This window comes from Falco cherrug, chromosome 4, assembly GCF_023634085.1.
Source record: "Falco cherrug isolate bFalChe1 chromosome 4, bFalChe1.pri, whole genome shotgun sequence".
NCBI classification, from domain to species: domain Eukaryota; kingdom Metazoa; phylum Chordata; class Aves; order Falconiformes; family Falconidae; genus Falco; species Falco cherrug.
The window spans coordinates 80905629-80920211 of NC_073700.1; the positions used below are offsets into that span (position 1 = coordinate 80905629).

At 42.0% G+C, this 14583-nt stretch overlaps 1 long non-coding RNA gene across 1 annotated transcript; it reads left to right on the forward strand.

Annotated features, from left to right (window-relative positions):
- The first annotated feature begins 2079 nt into the window (after positions 1–2079).
- On the forward strand, positions 2080–10218 carry LOC106630903 (uncharacterized). The gene is made up of 3 exons (XR_001334292.3): positions 2080–2179; positions 2263–2805; positions 3359–10218. It is a non-coding gene; the product is annotated as an uncharacterized LOC106630903 (long non-coding RNA).
- The last annotated feature ends 4365 nt before the right edge of the window (positions 10219–14583 follow it).

The window sequence follows — 14583 nt, forward strand, 5'->3', positions numbered from 1 at the left end:
TTTCTTTTATGTATTTTAGGTGGACGGTAGCTGATGGCAGATAACTAGGGGAAGATATAAAAACTATGGTAATACTCCTCGCAGCTCAGGAGGAAAAATCATTGCTCTTATTGTAAATGTCTGCTCACAGGTTCCTTTTTCACTTCCCCTGTTGCCCTGTTTGCTTTCCTAAGGGCACTGCCTCCCACATGATGCAGGTGTGAGGCAGGTGTTCCTTACAACTGAAGATGGTCTATTTGGGGTAAGCTTGTGTCAGCCAAAGTCCCCACCTGCTTGCAGAATGTGTTCTTCAGTGTCAGATTCAAAGAATGGCTTGAAGGTCAAAGGGGGATTTGTGGGTTTGTTGTTTTGGTTTTTTTGTGGTTACAGGTCTGCCTCCTTGGTATAGCAACTAGAAAAGTAAAATTAGGGGAAGTACAGATAGCTGAATTCTTGGCAGTGGATGTAATTTGAATGTTAACTAGCTTTGTGTGTTTATATATGTGTTAGAGGGAGGCAGTTTCATGAAATATGCAGGAATATGTCTAGGAGGTGAGGTGTGTAGAGATTGTCCTTGAGACCCAGCTGTCTTAGTTTTTACTGGATAGTTTGTGCTGATTTTGGCTGGGGTAGGTTCGTTTCCTTCAGAGTGGCTAGTATGGGGCTATGTTTTGGATTTGGGCTGGAAACAGGGTTGGTAATTCAGGGATGTTCCAGTCCCTGCTGAGCAGCGCTTACACAGAGCCAGGGGCTTCTCTGCTCCTCACCCCACCCACCGGCGGGTGGGCTGGGGTGGCACAGCGGCTGGGAGGGGACACGGATGGGACAGGTGACCCCAGCTGACCAAAGGCATATCTCATACTGTGTTCATCATGCTCAGCAATAAAACTTGGTGTGTGTGTGTGTGCTGCTCAGGCACTGGCTGAGCATCGGTCAGTGGGTGGTGAGCTATTGTTTTCATTTGCATCACTTGTCTGTCTTGAGCTTTATTTCTCTCTGTTATTTTCCTTTTTACTACAATTTATTATTAATTTATTTTTATTATTAAACTGCTCTTACCTCAACCCATAAGTTTTCTCACTTTTACCCTTCTGATTCTCTCCCCCTGCCCCCCTCCCCCCCCCCCCCCCCCCCCCCATCCTGCTGTAGGGGGGCAGGGAGTGAGCGAGGGTCTGTGGTGCTCAGTTGCTGGTGGGGGTTAAACAATGGCATAGCTGTACCTGGTGATTTCACGTTCTCTTATACTGGAAAACTTTTACTCAACAGGTCTAGGCTTTCCTAAAAAAATCGGGGTGTGTGTTGGTTGTTTTGTGTATGTGTTTGGTTTTTTTTGTGGGGAGGTAGGGTAGTAATTCCTTGCCCACTTAATTGTTTTTGTGAATGTCAATGACGGTGCTTGTAGCTTCTGCAAGATCACTTTTGAGGGCCATTTCAAAGAGCAAAATGAACACACACCCCAATTAATTGGATATATAAAATTATATTTTAGCAAACTTTTTATCCTTCATTCTGTCTCAAACTGACTGCAAACTGACTGAAACATAAATATCCTTCTATTTCCAGACTCACTTGTTCCTATTTTTTTGCAGGATCTCAGCACGCATTACTTCACATATGTATGCACACATGCTATCAAGTGTATGAATGCATAGTATCTTTCAGTTAATTTTCTGTGGAAAGTCAAGGTCTCTGAAGAGAATTTATTAATAGAGCTGAATGGAATTAGAAACCGAAACACAGCAGTACTATAATGAGGATAAATTTATACCAAGGGCAACTCCAAAATGATTTGCATAACTTTAGTAGTTTTCTGCTACCTGGAAAACTCAAGAGGCTGAACAATATTCTCACCTACTTGCAATTTGTATGGGCTATGGGTATCTTATAGCTTCATAGAGTCATTTTCTGGTTTTGAGTTTGGCTTCCCGCAAAAGCGGTGGAGGTAAGTAGGGTTTTCTTCTGCAGTGTCTTTGGGTGTGCCTGAAAAATGTTTTCATTTGATAAAGAATTTGTTTTTTTTCAGAGCAGCTCTTGCCATAGAAACTTGTCTTCAATTTAATACTGATAGGAAGCTGTTTATTTTCAAAAAAGTTACAAACATGTAGTATTGGGTTTTTTTGATAGCCACATCAAGGTTGTGGTTTGCTAAGTTGCCTGAGTAGGATCATAGGGTCAGGGTGACAGTACTGAAAGTTCAGAGGTCAGTGTGCACCTTTCAGGTTGCCTCTGCTGATAGTGTCACTCCAGTGGGGTTTTGCTGAAAAGCCTTTCCCTGTGTTTCAGGCAAACTTCCTAGTGACGAATTGGTAGTGGTGAGAAGTTCTGGTGTGACTGAAGTGATCTGTGGATGGCACCTTTCAGACAGTGCGGTTGTATGAGCTTCCTGATGTGGTCCCAGTATTGCATCCCCTTTCTGTCTGCCCTGTGCTGGAGCCTGCCGACGGTGTGCTACCTCTTGTAATGATCCCTGCAGCTAGGAAAGAGCTCACTGGCTTAATCCTTCCATCCATTTCTTATGCAGGGAAAGAGAGAGGGGGTGGGAAGGGACACACGGGTGAAAATTTCTGGCTGGAGGACCTGAGCAGGGCTGTGCTGCAGCACTTTGTTTCCACTCTGTCTTGTCTCCCACCTGGTCCTTAACAATACTACTGTGGATGGCCCAGCCCCAGACAACAGTAATCATTGCTTCCACGAGTCCTATTGGTAACTGGTTTTGATCTGCTTCTGGCTGCATGGAGCCTGGACTGCAAGCCTCAAAGTAAGGGGCTTCTTCTGTGAGATAGCTCCCTGAGCAGCTTTCCAGAAAAAGATCATCTATTCTCAAAGGTATTTTCTCTGACTTTATAGAAAAGGCTTTAGTCTGCTGCTGCTTCACTAGGAATGAGCTGAAAGCCTTTGATATTTGAAAACTGAGCTGTTATGATCAGATACATAAATCATGGGGGTAGCTGGTCAAAAGTTTTCAGTGTTAGACAGAGAATATTGCTGAAAAAACGCTTCACTTTCTTTCATTGTCCTTTTCATCAGGACTTTTCATGTAGCCTGTGACTTCAGTTTTGGATTAGGTAACTATAAGAAATACTATATATACTAGTTTTACTGCATCAAAATTTCTTTCTTGTGAAAGATCTTCAATGTTTGCTTTTAATTTACTCTGAATGTCCCCACCGGCAAACTTACTTTGCCAACTATTTATAAAATATGAATGCAAACAAACAAGCCCCTGAGGTTCAAACTGAAAAGTTTTTGCAAACTTCATTGAATTGTGTTTACTTTCTATTTTCTTTATATTGGTTTATTCCTTTTTATTAAGGTGCTGGGATGGTAGCTTGGAGAAATTTTATTTTTTTTTTTAATCCCCCTCCTTTCTGCTCTGCAGCTCAAAACCCCAAGGGAGAATACAGAGGAGCTGTGACTGAAGAAAAGACTGAGTTGGGGATTTCATGAAAATGTGCAATCTGAGCTGCCTGTGATTTCTGCTATTCTTTGCATTCATATGGGATCCATGGACTCTGTACCTGACCATGCTTTCCAGATTGCTGACATGAGATATATGAGCAAGAATTAATGAATTAAGACCTCAGGATCTTTGCATTGTAAAAAATCAAGACAGGTGTAATGAGAAGTCTGTTGCAAACAAATAACCTCACTTCTTAGACTTGAAGGTTAAATAATTCTGTATATATTAGCAAAATAAATTACAAAGCAAATGTTCTCAGGCACTGCATCCAGAGGGACTCCATTTTGCAGCTAATTTATTACTTGTTTTCATGTTAGTTGGCCTGTCAGAAGAGCTACTTGTCCCCTGCATGAGGTGTTATTGTTGCTGCTAGATGCTGTTCTCTGCTAACAGAAATAACACTTTCTGAGTTTAAGAATGAGAGACTATAAAGCCCACAGAAACGAACAGCCTAGCACCGGGCAAACACTTGGCCTAGCAAACAAAATGTGCCTTTTTGGTTTTGTGTCATTGGCTAAGGTTAAGCTTTCCCCTAAGGGCGCAGGAGCGGACTGCGGGTGTTTACTGGAAGGGGCAGGAAGCGCAGGGTGCGGACGAAGCCCAGCTGATGCCGGGCAGTGCAGCGCTGCGCAGGAGGCAGATGCTTGTGCTGCTGAGTCACGGGTGGTTTGGATTTTGTCCTTAAAGTTCCAGCTTCCGGAGTCAGGTGAACGTGTAATTAGCGCAAGGCTTGGCTTTTGTCTTGCAATTGTACTGTTTGAAACCTGAGAGCTTTGCATTGTTTTAGTGCACCTCCCTAACTTGAACGCTGGGCAGTAAACCTGAAATACAGTGTCAGAGGTTTGGTGGTATTTTTTCTTCTCTGCCATGTGTAGGAGCTGAGGCCTAAAGGAAAATACTGCATGTTCCTCCACTTGCTGCAAAATCACCAGACCTGGTGTACTAGGTGTAAACAACTCCGCATCCAGTGCAGCAGGGCGTGCTGGCTGCCTCCTGCACCAGCCTCCTGGCAGCACCATGGCTGGGACCAAAGCAGAAGCCCACGTGCCATGCCCCATGCCAGAAACACAAGATTTCAGAAAAACGGGGTTTAAGCCTTGCCCTTGACACCTCCGTTCAAAAAGCACTTTTGAAATGATCAGGAGTGATATTTTGGCCATACCAGCTCATTCAAGCATTTGGATCGCTGCTAGAAGTGTGAAGCGTGAGGGGCTGTGGAGCCCAGGTCTCGCATAAGTCTTATGTGTGAAACTGAGTGTAGTTTGTACAGCAAATAGGTGAAACTCTGCCGATTTAATTCAGAATGTAGTAATTGGCAGCAGTTCAGACTCAGAAGACCAACTGTTATTCAGGGGTGTGTGTGTGACACTTATTTGTAATCACTGCTGGCACAGTAAAGGAATGTGCGTGCTTTTATTTTTGCTGTGTGGCTTTGCAAGCCTCTCTGCATAACAAGGGCCTACTGATCTCAATTGAAGCAGTGTTCACTGAAGCAGTTGTCTTTTTATTTGCTTCCAGAGAGGTGTAGTTGTAAATAAATTAATCCTGAGTTGCCAGCTTACTGTTGGCAATCCTCTGTTCGAGTTGAGGCACGATCCTTGCAGTCATGCCTGCGTGCCAAGGAGGACCTGGTTAATGCCTGTCAACAGAAACCCTTGCTGAATGCAGGAGTCGTAAGTTACCGGTTCCTCGACTGGCTTGCGTAGAAGAGACAGTCTTTCACCTCTTTTCCCTATTAATTATAGGGCTGGGTACTGAATGATCCAGAACCCTGTTTAGGAGACGTGGCCACTCCCTTAGGAATGGGATGCCATTTGCCCATCACTCTGAAAGCATTGCTCGCCCCCTGAGGCTTATGGTTAAAAATAAAAACCTTATACAACCCAAGTACTGATAACAGAGATGGGCTAGAGAGGCGTGCAGAAATAAAATATTTTTTTAATTTCTAATGAGTAACTTTTAATCCTCCTGCCCCCATTTAATTGAACTACAAAGATTTTGGGGGTACTTGTGAGAGGTGGAAGTGCTTCATCCTAAATCTTGCCTTTGTTAAAGGGAGCTCTTGATTAAGAGAGTGCGGTCTTCCTTTGCATGGAAACAGGAGATTTTGAGTGTATATTCAGCATTCTTCATTCCCCTGCTGTAAATTTCTTGATCAATTAGTTATTCATGGCATTTGTTCTAGCACTCTTCCTACCAGGTCATTGACCTTTCCACTTTTTAAGGCTGGAACAGCTGATGCCATTTGGGTCAGAGCAGAGCTCTCCTTCTCAGAGCAATGACTTCCCTAGTGCTTCCCACACTGAAAACAAATCACAGAGTGTACCTTCTGCCTAGCAGGGCCGTTTTCACATCAGTGTAGAAGCCCATTTTCATACAGAAGCTGTTTTCCTGCAAATACAAATGTTTTAGTGATTATAGTGATTTAGGTGACCTAAATAAGCTACTAACATTGGAGTGTGTTCATAAAGTTCTTAAAGCACAAAGATCAGAAGCTAGAAATCTTGGAGGTGGGTAGGTTTTTGTATGTGGTGTGGTTTGGGTTTTTGGTTTGTTCAGTTGTTTTCATTTTATTAAAAAACTGTCTTATTGCAGAGGGAATCCTAAAAAATATTACTCTAGGACTTCTTAAATTACTAGAAACCAAGGAAAACAAGTTAAATTATAGAAGTTTGCATATGTAATATATATAAAATACATACTTAATATAGAGGTGTAGGCACAAGCAGACTATTGTGATTTTTGGACTTGCACAGGTTTGTTGTGCTTTGTGCCAGTGATGGGAAAGGCATGAGGTTGGACTGAAGCTGTAGCAGTACATGGAAGGTGAGGGACCTTTTTGGAAGGGCTGACTTAACGTGGGCAAATGAGGTGGTCTGGAGCTGAAATGACAAGAGAGATGCATGTCAGCTGTGTGTGGCAGGGCAGGAGGTCAAGGCAGAAGAAAAATGGTAAGAAAAGGCATGAAACCAACAGGTAATGCTTGCCTAATTCTTCAGCAAAGCTCTGGGAACTCCGCTTGCAACAGCAACCAGAGAAAGGAAAGCAAATGTTTTTGGTGACCCTGATACAAGGAAAAAAAAGAATGTGAAAGCTTTGCTGAAGAACTTTAGATGTGTTTGATATTAAGTCCTTTTGGGGAAGGATAACTTGAAAAGTCTGGTTTGGTTGATAGGAAAAAAGAGTCCATTTTGGGAATGGAGTAGTGATTGGAAATGCTATGCAAATAGCAACAGGTGTCCACAGGATACCTCTCTAGGTAAGCCAAAGGGGGTGTGTTACTTCAAAATGAAGTCTGTAAAAGACAGAAGGGGACTGACTTTGATACCTTGTTCTGCTTACAAGTAGTGGCCTCAGTATAAAGTCTGGTTTTCTTCACTATGGGCCTGAACAGTTCCCTCCCCAATCCAGCTGGTCAGGGTAATGTAAACTATTTCTGTTTCTCCTTCCTTGCTATTTGCAGGATAAAGAGTTTGGTTGGATTTTTTTTTTTTAAATATATAGCAGACATGTCATTAACTTCATTAAAGAGGTTAAATTAACTTAAATTTTTGTTGTTGTTGTCAGTGTCCCCCTTCCCTGTTTAACTCTCATCTTTATCTCCTCAGAGAACAAACGCCAGTCCTGGGGCAGCTGCAGTATCTCTTGGGCCAACCCTACTATACAATGAAGGAAGTCTGAAACTGACTTTTTTCTTTTTTTTTTTTTTCTTCTTCACCAGACCTTGTACATGAGCTAAACCCTTACTGAAGACAAATTACTTGATGCCTTCCCAGGGTTTCTCTGCATTGTTTGTGAAAAAGAATTGAAGTTTACAGTATGAGTGTGCACTGAAGCTTTTTGTAATTGAGCAGGAGTTTCTGGTGAACAATGACTTCAAATCATAGCAGAAATTTCCATTCCCTTCTTCAGCAACAACATTGGAAATAGGCGTGTAGTTTGGTGACTGCTTTATGAGATATCTTGGTTGCAGAGACGGGCATATATGTGTTCCCTTGAAGAAAAAGGAAGAACCGAAACTTGCTTTGTTCTTCAGATAAGACTGTTTCTATTCTCTGTCCTTATACAAAGTCTGGAGCTGTGGGCTGGAGGGAGTCCCAGGAGCCAGTTATCTGTGCCTCTGTGCTGATGTGAGGTCAAGTGTACTTGGCCCTCCCTAACCCATGTTCTGCTAGTGTCTGCTCTTGAAAACCTCCGGGGAGGATTTTCCAGTCTCCCTAGCTAGTCTAACTTTGTGTTTCATCTCTTTCTCAGTGCTTTCAGCATTTTCGCTGCTATTTAAGCTGTGCTAGTTGTTGCAAATTAAGCTAAAATTCTTGTTTTCTTTTTTCTAGCAGCCATGGGAAAATAATTGCTTCTTGCCTTCTTTTAGTTTGAAAAATGATATCATATCTCTCTGGCATAATTTGTTTTTATTCCTAATCAAATATGGCAAGTGTTGTGTTGTGTTGTCCCTGTCATCTTGTTGTGTGTTCGTCCCCTTGTCCCCCCTTGTTCTCTTCTAAATTTCCATTTTGAAACTGTTGCAATAGAAATGGGGTCTAACAGATCACGGGGTTTTGATGAAGTTTTGTTAGTGTGGTAAACTGAAGATACACGGTTAGTGTAATACTTACAGCTTCCCTTCTGGATATCCAAATGCTAATTAATTTCACTCTGTCCTTCCCAGAGCCCTCTTGCATACTTCTCCCTTTGTTTTCCTGCATGCCTCCCAAAGCTGAATTTTACTGTACTGTCCCTCTGGTTTAACACTAACAGCTGCTCAATCAAGGAGGCAGAGGGAGAGGCTGCAAAATGCCAAAGGAAAACTATCTTCCTTAGCAGCTTTGTGACTCCTGCATAAAGACTAGACTTTCCCATGGGATGCAGGAGAGGTTCAGAAGCGTGAATGCTAGTCAGACCATTATGATCATCTAGAAAATGTCACCCTGTATTTCCTATAGCCATCTCTTCTGGCTGAAATCTGGCAGGCACGTTGTACTTAACACTAGATGTCTCTTTCTAAAGACTTCAAATGACTGATAATGTATCATGTTACTTGTGTGGATTATTTAATCAAATACTGCTGTGGAAAAAAAGCATAAATGTTATCTCTAGTTAAGGATTCCTCACCAGTCCTTGCCTTTTGCCTCCTTTGCACCTCCTTCTGATCCAATGTCCTCTGCTCCTTGTAGGCATTTGGCAGCAAATGTGTTTGATTTTTCCCGCCACAGGTATTTATTAAATCAGCCAAAAGGGTGGGAAATCCCCCACCATATCTGTGGTCAAGGTTTATCCTAAAGTTTTAACGTTTGTTAATGATAGACCTGAAAGGATTTCAAGGTATGTCTGCTGTAAGTAAAGAAAATTGACTGAAATGATGTTCTTTAAGTGGCTGTCTCTCCAAAACAGTATCATGTGCTTGTTCATCCTTGTGTCACCGTAGCTGTGAACGGCAGCTGTACCGAGAGCAGGATAATTTAAGAGTTTTGGTTGCGCTCCTAAGTGTTGAACTGAAGAAAATATTTCACTTATGCTGTGTGAGTGGAACAGCCAGTTTCTCTCCCAAGGAGGATAAGCACAAAGCTGAACTGAAATTACTCATTGTTTGTTTGCATTTGCGTTCAGCAGGAGAGCCTGTGCTAGAGGGCCGGTGTTGCTGAATCACTGATTGCGGTTTGCTTTCCTACGACAGCGAGAGGTGATGGGTATGAATAATGCTGAGGTCTAAACGTGTGTTAATACTTGTGCTGTCTTTCTCATGCATATGTGGGACCTTGCCATGTCAACAGCAATTCCTCCCTTCCCCCTCTCCATCCCTATCAGTCATTTCTAAAGCTATTTGCATGTGAATCCCTATGGGCACCCCTTGCAACACTGGGGCTGACCTGCTAAAAGTAGGTCTCTTGGGCTTTCAATCATTTTGCCACACATAATAGCTAAATAATCCTGCCTGCCTGCAAGGAAATGACCTGCACACAGAAGGAAAGGGCAGATGAAGGCTCTTACACAGAGAACCGCTCAGATTGGCATGCTGGTACAGAGCACTAAATCACAGAAAAGCTATGAAACTGCTCCCAGCTTCCTGAAGTGCAGATGCCTTGAGCACTTTACTGGGTGGTATTGACTGCAACTCATTGCGTTAGCAAAAGGTCCATAGTGTCTGCTCTCCTGGAGAGTCATCTGCATTAACCATGCTTCCTTAACGTGTGTCTCTGCTGGCAATCACAACTGGTTAATGAAGATAATTCTTCACGTTGTTTGTTGTGTTATTAGGTCTTGGTCATTAGATAACAGTACCTGACAACTATGCTGAAGTATGGCTGCAGCAGCAACCTTCTCCGAAGGCTCAGTTGGTAGCACAGCTACTGTAGGGTGGAAGATGCAGGTTTCAGATGGGCAACATCAGACAGTGTCATGCTTAACACTGTGAAGGGTTTGGAGCTTTTATTTTTGCAGAAAGTGTGGTTTCACCTGCAATCTTTCATAACTATTCTACCACAGATAGCAATGAGAGAGCAGCACTGCGGCATTTGTAAAGCTGGTTTTGCTTAGAGGATGGCGCTGCGAGTGCAGCTGTTGCTGGCAACTGGAGTGGCTTGGCATTATGTTAGGCAAAATGGCATTTGCGTAATGAGTATGGAAAAAACCATGAAAAACAGTTGTAGGAAATACTGTTTGGAAAAGCATATTCAGATTCATTAACATACAACATAACTAATACTCTCCTTGTGCTGAAGCATTTACTTGTGGTTATATAATAAATACTGATTTATTTTTACAGATATATTTTTATATGGGGAAAATATTATCCTGCTGGGATAGCACTACATAACTCAACATGGAGCAGAGGAGCTAATAGTTTTATATACTGCCCTTATCAAAATCTCTAGGCATTGCACAGTGCAACCCAATAAATAGCATAAGAAGTTAGGAGCAGTAGCAATTGTATTTTTTCATTATAGTGTTAATGAGCACTTGGAAATTTTAGTCAGTGCAATGTGCTTCTGGTCATCCTCCAGTTGAGTGGTGAAACTCAAAAAGGCTTATTTTTCAAACTGTTTGCATAAATATAGCCTTGATATTGTTTGAAATATGGTGACGGGATGCTCCAGAACTAGGTTGTCTGTATGCAAATGATCATATGATGCAAAGATGAAGAGAAGGGGAAAAATAACCCATTTTAAGCTTTTGAGACACATTTTATCTCCTTATGGAGGGGCCTGTACAACTACAGAACTCGTGGGAGGAGAAAAGGTAAGCATGTAAACTTAGGAAGCCTGCTATCACTATACCTTCTGATAATAAGTTTTCTAAGATCCTGAATGTTGACTGTTTCCTTCTAACACCCTCTTTTCTGCTGAGACTTCCAGGCAATTTTTTCAAGACACAATTTTTACTGGACCTATTTACTGAAATAATTGGGGGTAGGCTTTTTCCCCTTCTTCTCCCAGTTCACCTGTCCATCTTAAAATAACTGTGGAGATTTTCTACCTTATTAGGAACCAAATTGATTTTTCTAAGGAGTTCTTACGCTGGTTGTAGAGAGCATTTTGCTCCTGTGACTTGAGAGTTGTTTGATAAATTGCTTATACATGTCAGCTTAAGCTCTGAAAGTGTCCTTATAAGTTTAACTGATGTCTTTGGCTTCAGCACTAAAACCCGCACAATTTTCTTGCAAATTAATATTCTGTTTCTGACACAATTACTGCTGTATTTTTGAGTGGGTTTTCTGTGGATGTTTTGCCATTATCACTGGGGCATGAGGCCAGCTGTTCTGCTCTTCTGAAAGTAGGACTTCTGAAAAATAAAATAATTGGAAATTATTAAATTAAGTTGATGATGTAACTCTCCTCTTTTGTTAAATTGCAACATATTAATGTAAGTAAATGGTAACAGTTTGGGGCAGGTGCATGTGTTTTAAATAATTTGGACTGCTGATTGTGGTTTTCCTGCTCTGGACATGGCTTGGGAGAATAGAGACTATTGACTTTGGGATACTTAAACTTTCACATGCAAATACTCTCATTGAATTCAGAGAAAGTAACAACCTGTGAAAGTTATAGTCCTGTTTAAGTCTTCACAGAAGTATGGTTATTGTTTGTCGATACAATTTCCACATCCTTCCTGGGAAAACTGTTCTAAAGCTGTACTATGCTGCAGTTAGATGTCAAACCTTAAGTTTTCTGCAGCAATGTTAGTCCCTTGTTTACTGCAATCTGTTTGCCATTTCTGATGTGAATAGGAAAAAAAAAAATGTAGTTAAAGACCATTACAACTTTTCAAGATTCATTCCCCTCTGTTTCCTGCTGCTTAGTTCCACAGTCTGTCTGGTGTTTTTTGTTTTTTTTCTTTCCTCCTTCTTTTTAATTTAAAGAATTGGATGCCCGCCAGGCTTCATGTGTTGTCTTTTACTTAGGACAGGAAGACACACTGGGTGTTAGCTTGTGACTATTAGCATCCCTTTCACTGTGGTCGGAACAATAAATTTGGTGTCTCAAATTCAGATGTGGGTTTTGTTGGTATGTTTAGAAGCTATTATTCAGCCAACAGGGAACAGAGCAGTGTAGAACTGTTGATTATTCCTAGAAGTAGCTGATTAAAAACTAGAATGAACTAACAACATATTCCAAGAACCACGACTCATCCTTGGAGTGTCCTTATTGAAATTTTTCTGAGGACTGAGATCTGTGGAGAAAAACAATGGGAGAGCAGATGTATTAGTTATAATTTTGTACACAAGAACATAATTCCTAAGTTACCCTTTCTGTGGTAAAAGGGGTGCAGGAAATCAGTCCAAGAGATAATAAGTAATGAATGCTAAAACCTGATAATCTCTAACAGCCAGCAGATCATTTTTCTTCTGGTCTTCTTTTAAAGAAGGCAATATTCTAAAAATACTGGAAATGTACCCTAGTGTTGTGTGTCCTGTTAAATGAGGATATTGAAAAAGAACAAATAAAAGAAGCATTTTTCTGTTTCATGGATATTCTACTACTCTAACATGTAGTATCAGTCCATAAGACAATGCCTAGACAGTATGAAAAGACAATTGGAAAGCATGAAAGATCTTCATGCTCTGCTGCTTTGAGAATCTTCTTTTCCTAACTTAGACAACTATCCATTACTTTTTACTGTAATTTTTTTTTTTTTTTTTTTGGGGGGGGGGGGGGGGAAGGGTTCTGTCATCAAAAAATACAGGGGAAAAAACCTTACCGTTCCAATTAACGTAGAATCATAGAATGGTTTGGGTTGGAAGCGACCTTAAGGCCATCTAGTTTCAACCCCCCTGCCATGAACAAGGACACCTTCCGCTACACCAGGTTGCTTAAAGCCCCATCCAGCCTGGCCTTGAACATGTCCAGGGATGGGGCATCCACACCTTCTATGGGCAACCTGTTCCAGTTCTTCACCACCCTCACAGTAAAGAATTTCTTCCTAACATCTAATCTAAATCTACCCTCTTTCAGTGCAAAGCAATTACCCCTTGTCCTTTCACCACATGCCCCTGTAAAAAGTCCATCTCCAGCTTTCTTGTCAATCCCCTTTAGGTACTGGAAGGCTGCTAGAAGGTCTCCCTGGAGCCTTCACTTCTCCAGGCTGAACAACCCCAACTCTCTCAGTCTGTCTGCACAGGAGAGGTGCTTCAGCCCTCTCAGCATCTTCCTGGCCCTCCCCTATGAACTTGTTCCAACAGGTCCATGTCCTTCTTATGTTGGGGGCCTCAGATCTGAATGCAGTGCTCCAGGTGGGGTCTCGCCAGAGCAGAGGGGCAGAATCATCTCCCTTGACCTGCTGGCCACACTTCTTCTGATGCAGCCCAGGATTCTGTTGGCTTTCTGGGCTGCAAGTGCACATTGTCGGGCTGTGTTGAGCTTCTCATCTGCCAGCACCCTCAAGTCTTTCTCCTCAGGGCTGCTCTCAATCCATTCTCTGCCCAGCCTGTATTTGTGCTTGGGATTGCCCTGACCCAGGTGTGGGACCTTGCACTTGCCCTTGCTGAACCTCATGAGGTTTACATGGGCCCACCTCTCAAGCCTGTCCAGGTCCCTCTGGATGGCATCCCTTCCCTCCAGTGTGTCAATCACACAGCACAACTTGGTGTCATCAGCAAGATTGCCGAGGGTGCACTCAATCCCACTGTCCATGTCACCAACAAAGATGTTCAACAGTGCCAATACCAACATCTGAAGAGTGCTGCTTGTCACGGGCTGGTTGTGGTCCAAAGGAACTAAATGGAGTGCTGAGTCTTTTGTGGGCTATGACTTTCTGTGTAGGTAGTACCTGGAATCTTTTCTGCTGAGGGTTTTCAATCTTCAGGTTGTGCGCTAGAAGCGGTACATCCATTTTACAGTCCAAGACTAGATGTATGTTTTTGCAAATATGGTATAAATATGTAGATGCTTTTCATGACATAATTGTCACAACCTATCCAAATTGCTGAATAAAATGAATCCCAGTCAGAACTCTTCAGGCTTTGCATTTCTCTGGCAAATAGCTGATTTCCTTTCCTGGAAAGACCTAATGTGTGCAAAGATCCTCCTAGGACTCCGAGCTTTCTCCCAGAAGAGGTGGGTCTGCTGTTGAGAGAAACCTGGGAGACAGGGCACTACAAGATTTCCTCTGGGAGAAAGCATGACCTTCCTTTGTGATTGAAGGAAGAGTCTCTTGTTTCTTTCATGATTTTACATGCTGTGATAAATTTGCTGAGCTTAACAATCATAGGAGATAATAATAATCTTAAGGTTTCTTGAGTTTTGGTTACATAGTGAAGCTTGAGTTCTGCAAGCGTAGTTTGTCTCTAGCAGAGAAGGAGTAGTGACCTTTAAAGAAACCAGCATACTAGCATACTCCATCTAGCATGGAACTATAACAGTGAAGGGTTGGTGGCAAGCTGTCTGATATTGCTAAGTAGCAACCAGGAAGCTAATGCTTTCACTGCTCTTACCTTTTGTTGATGAAATAAAGGAATTTGAAACTATGATGTGAATAGAAAAATGTGTAAGTTATATTTTTAAAATCAGCTCATGCACTAAATGAGAAATATGGAAAACTGATTTCCAGAGTAGTCTCTTCAAGAGAGGACAGCAGCTTAAGAAATGCATAGAAGCTTGCATTGCCATGTACTATACACGTTGAAGCTGTCCTACAGTTAAATAAAATGC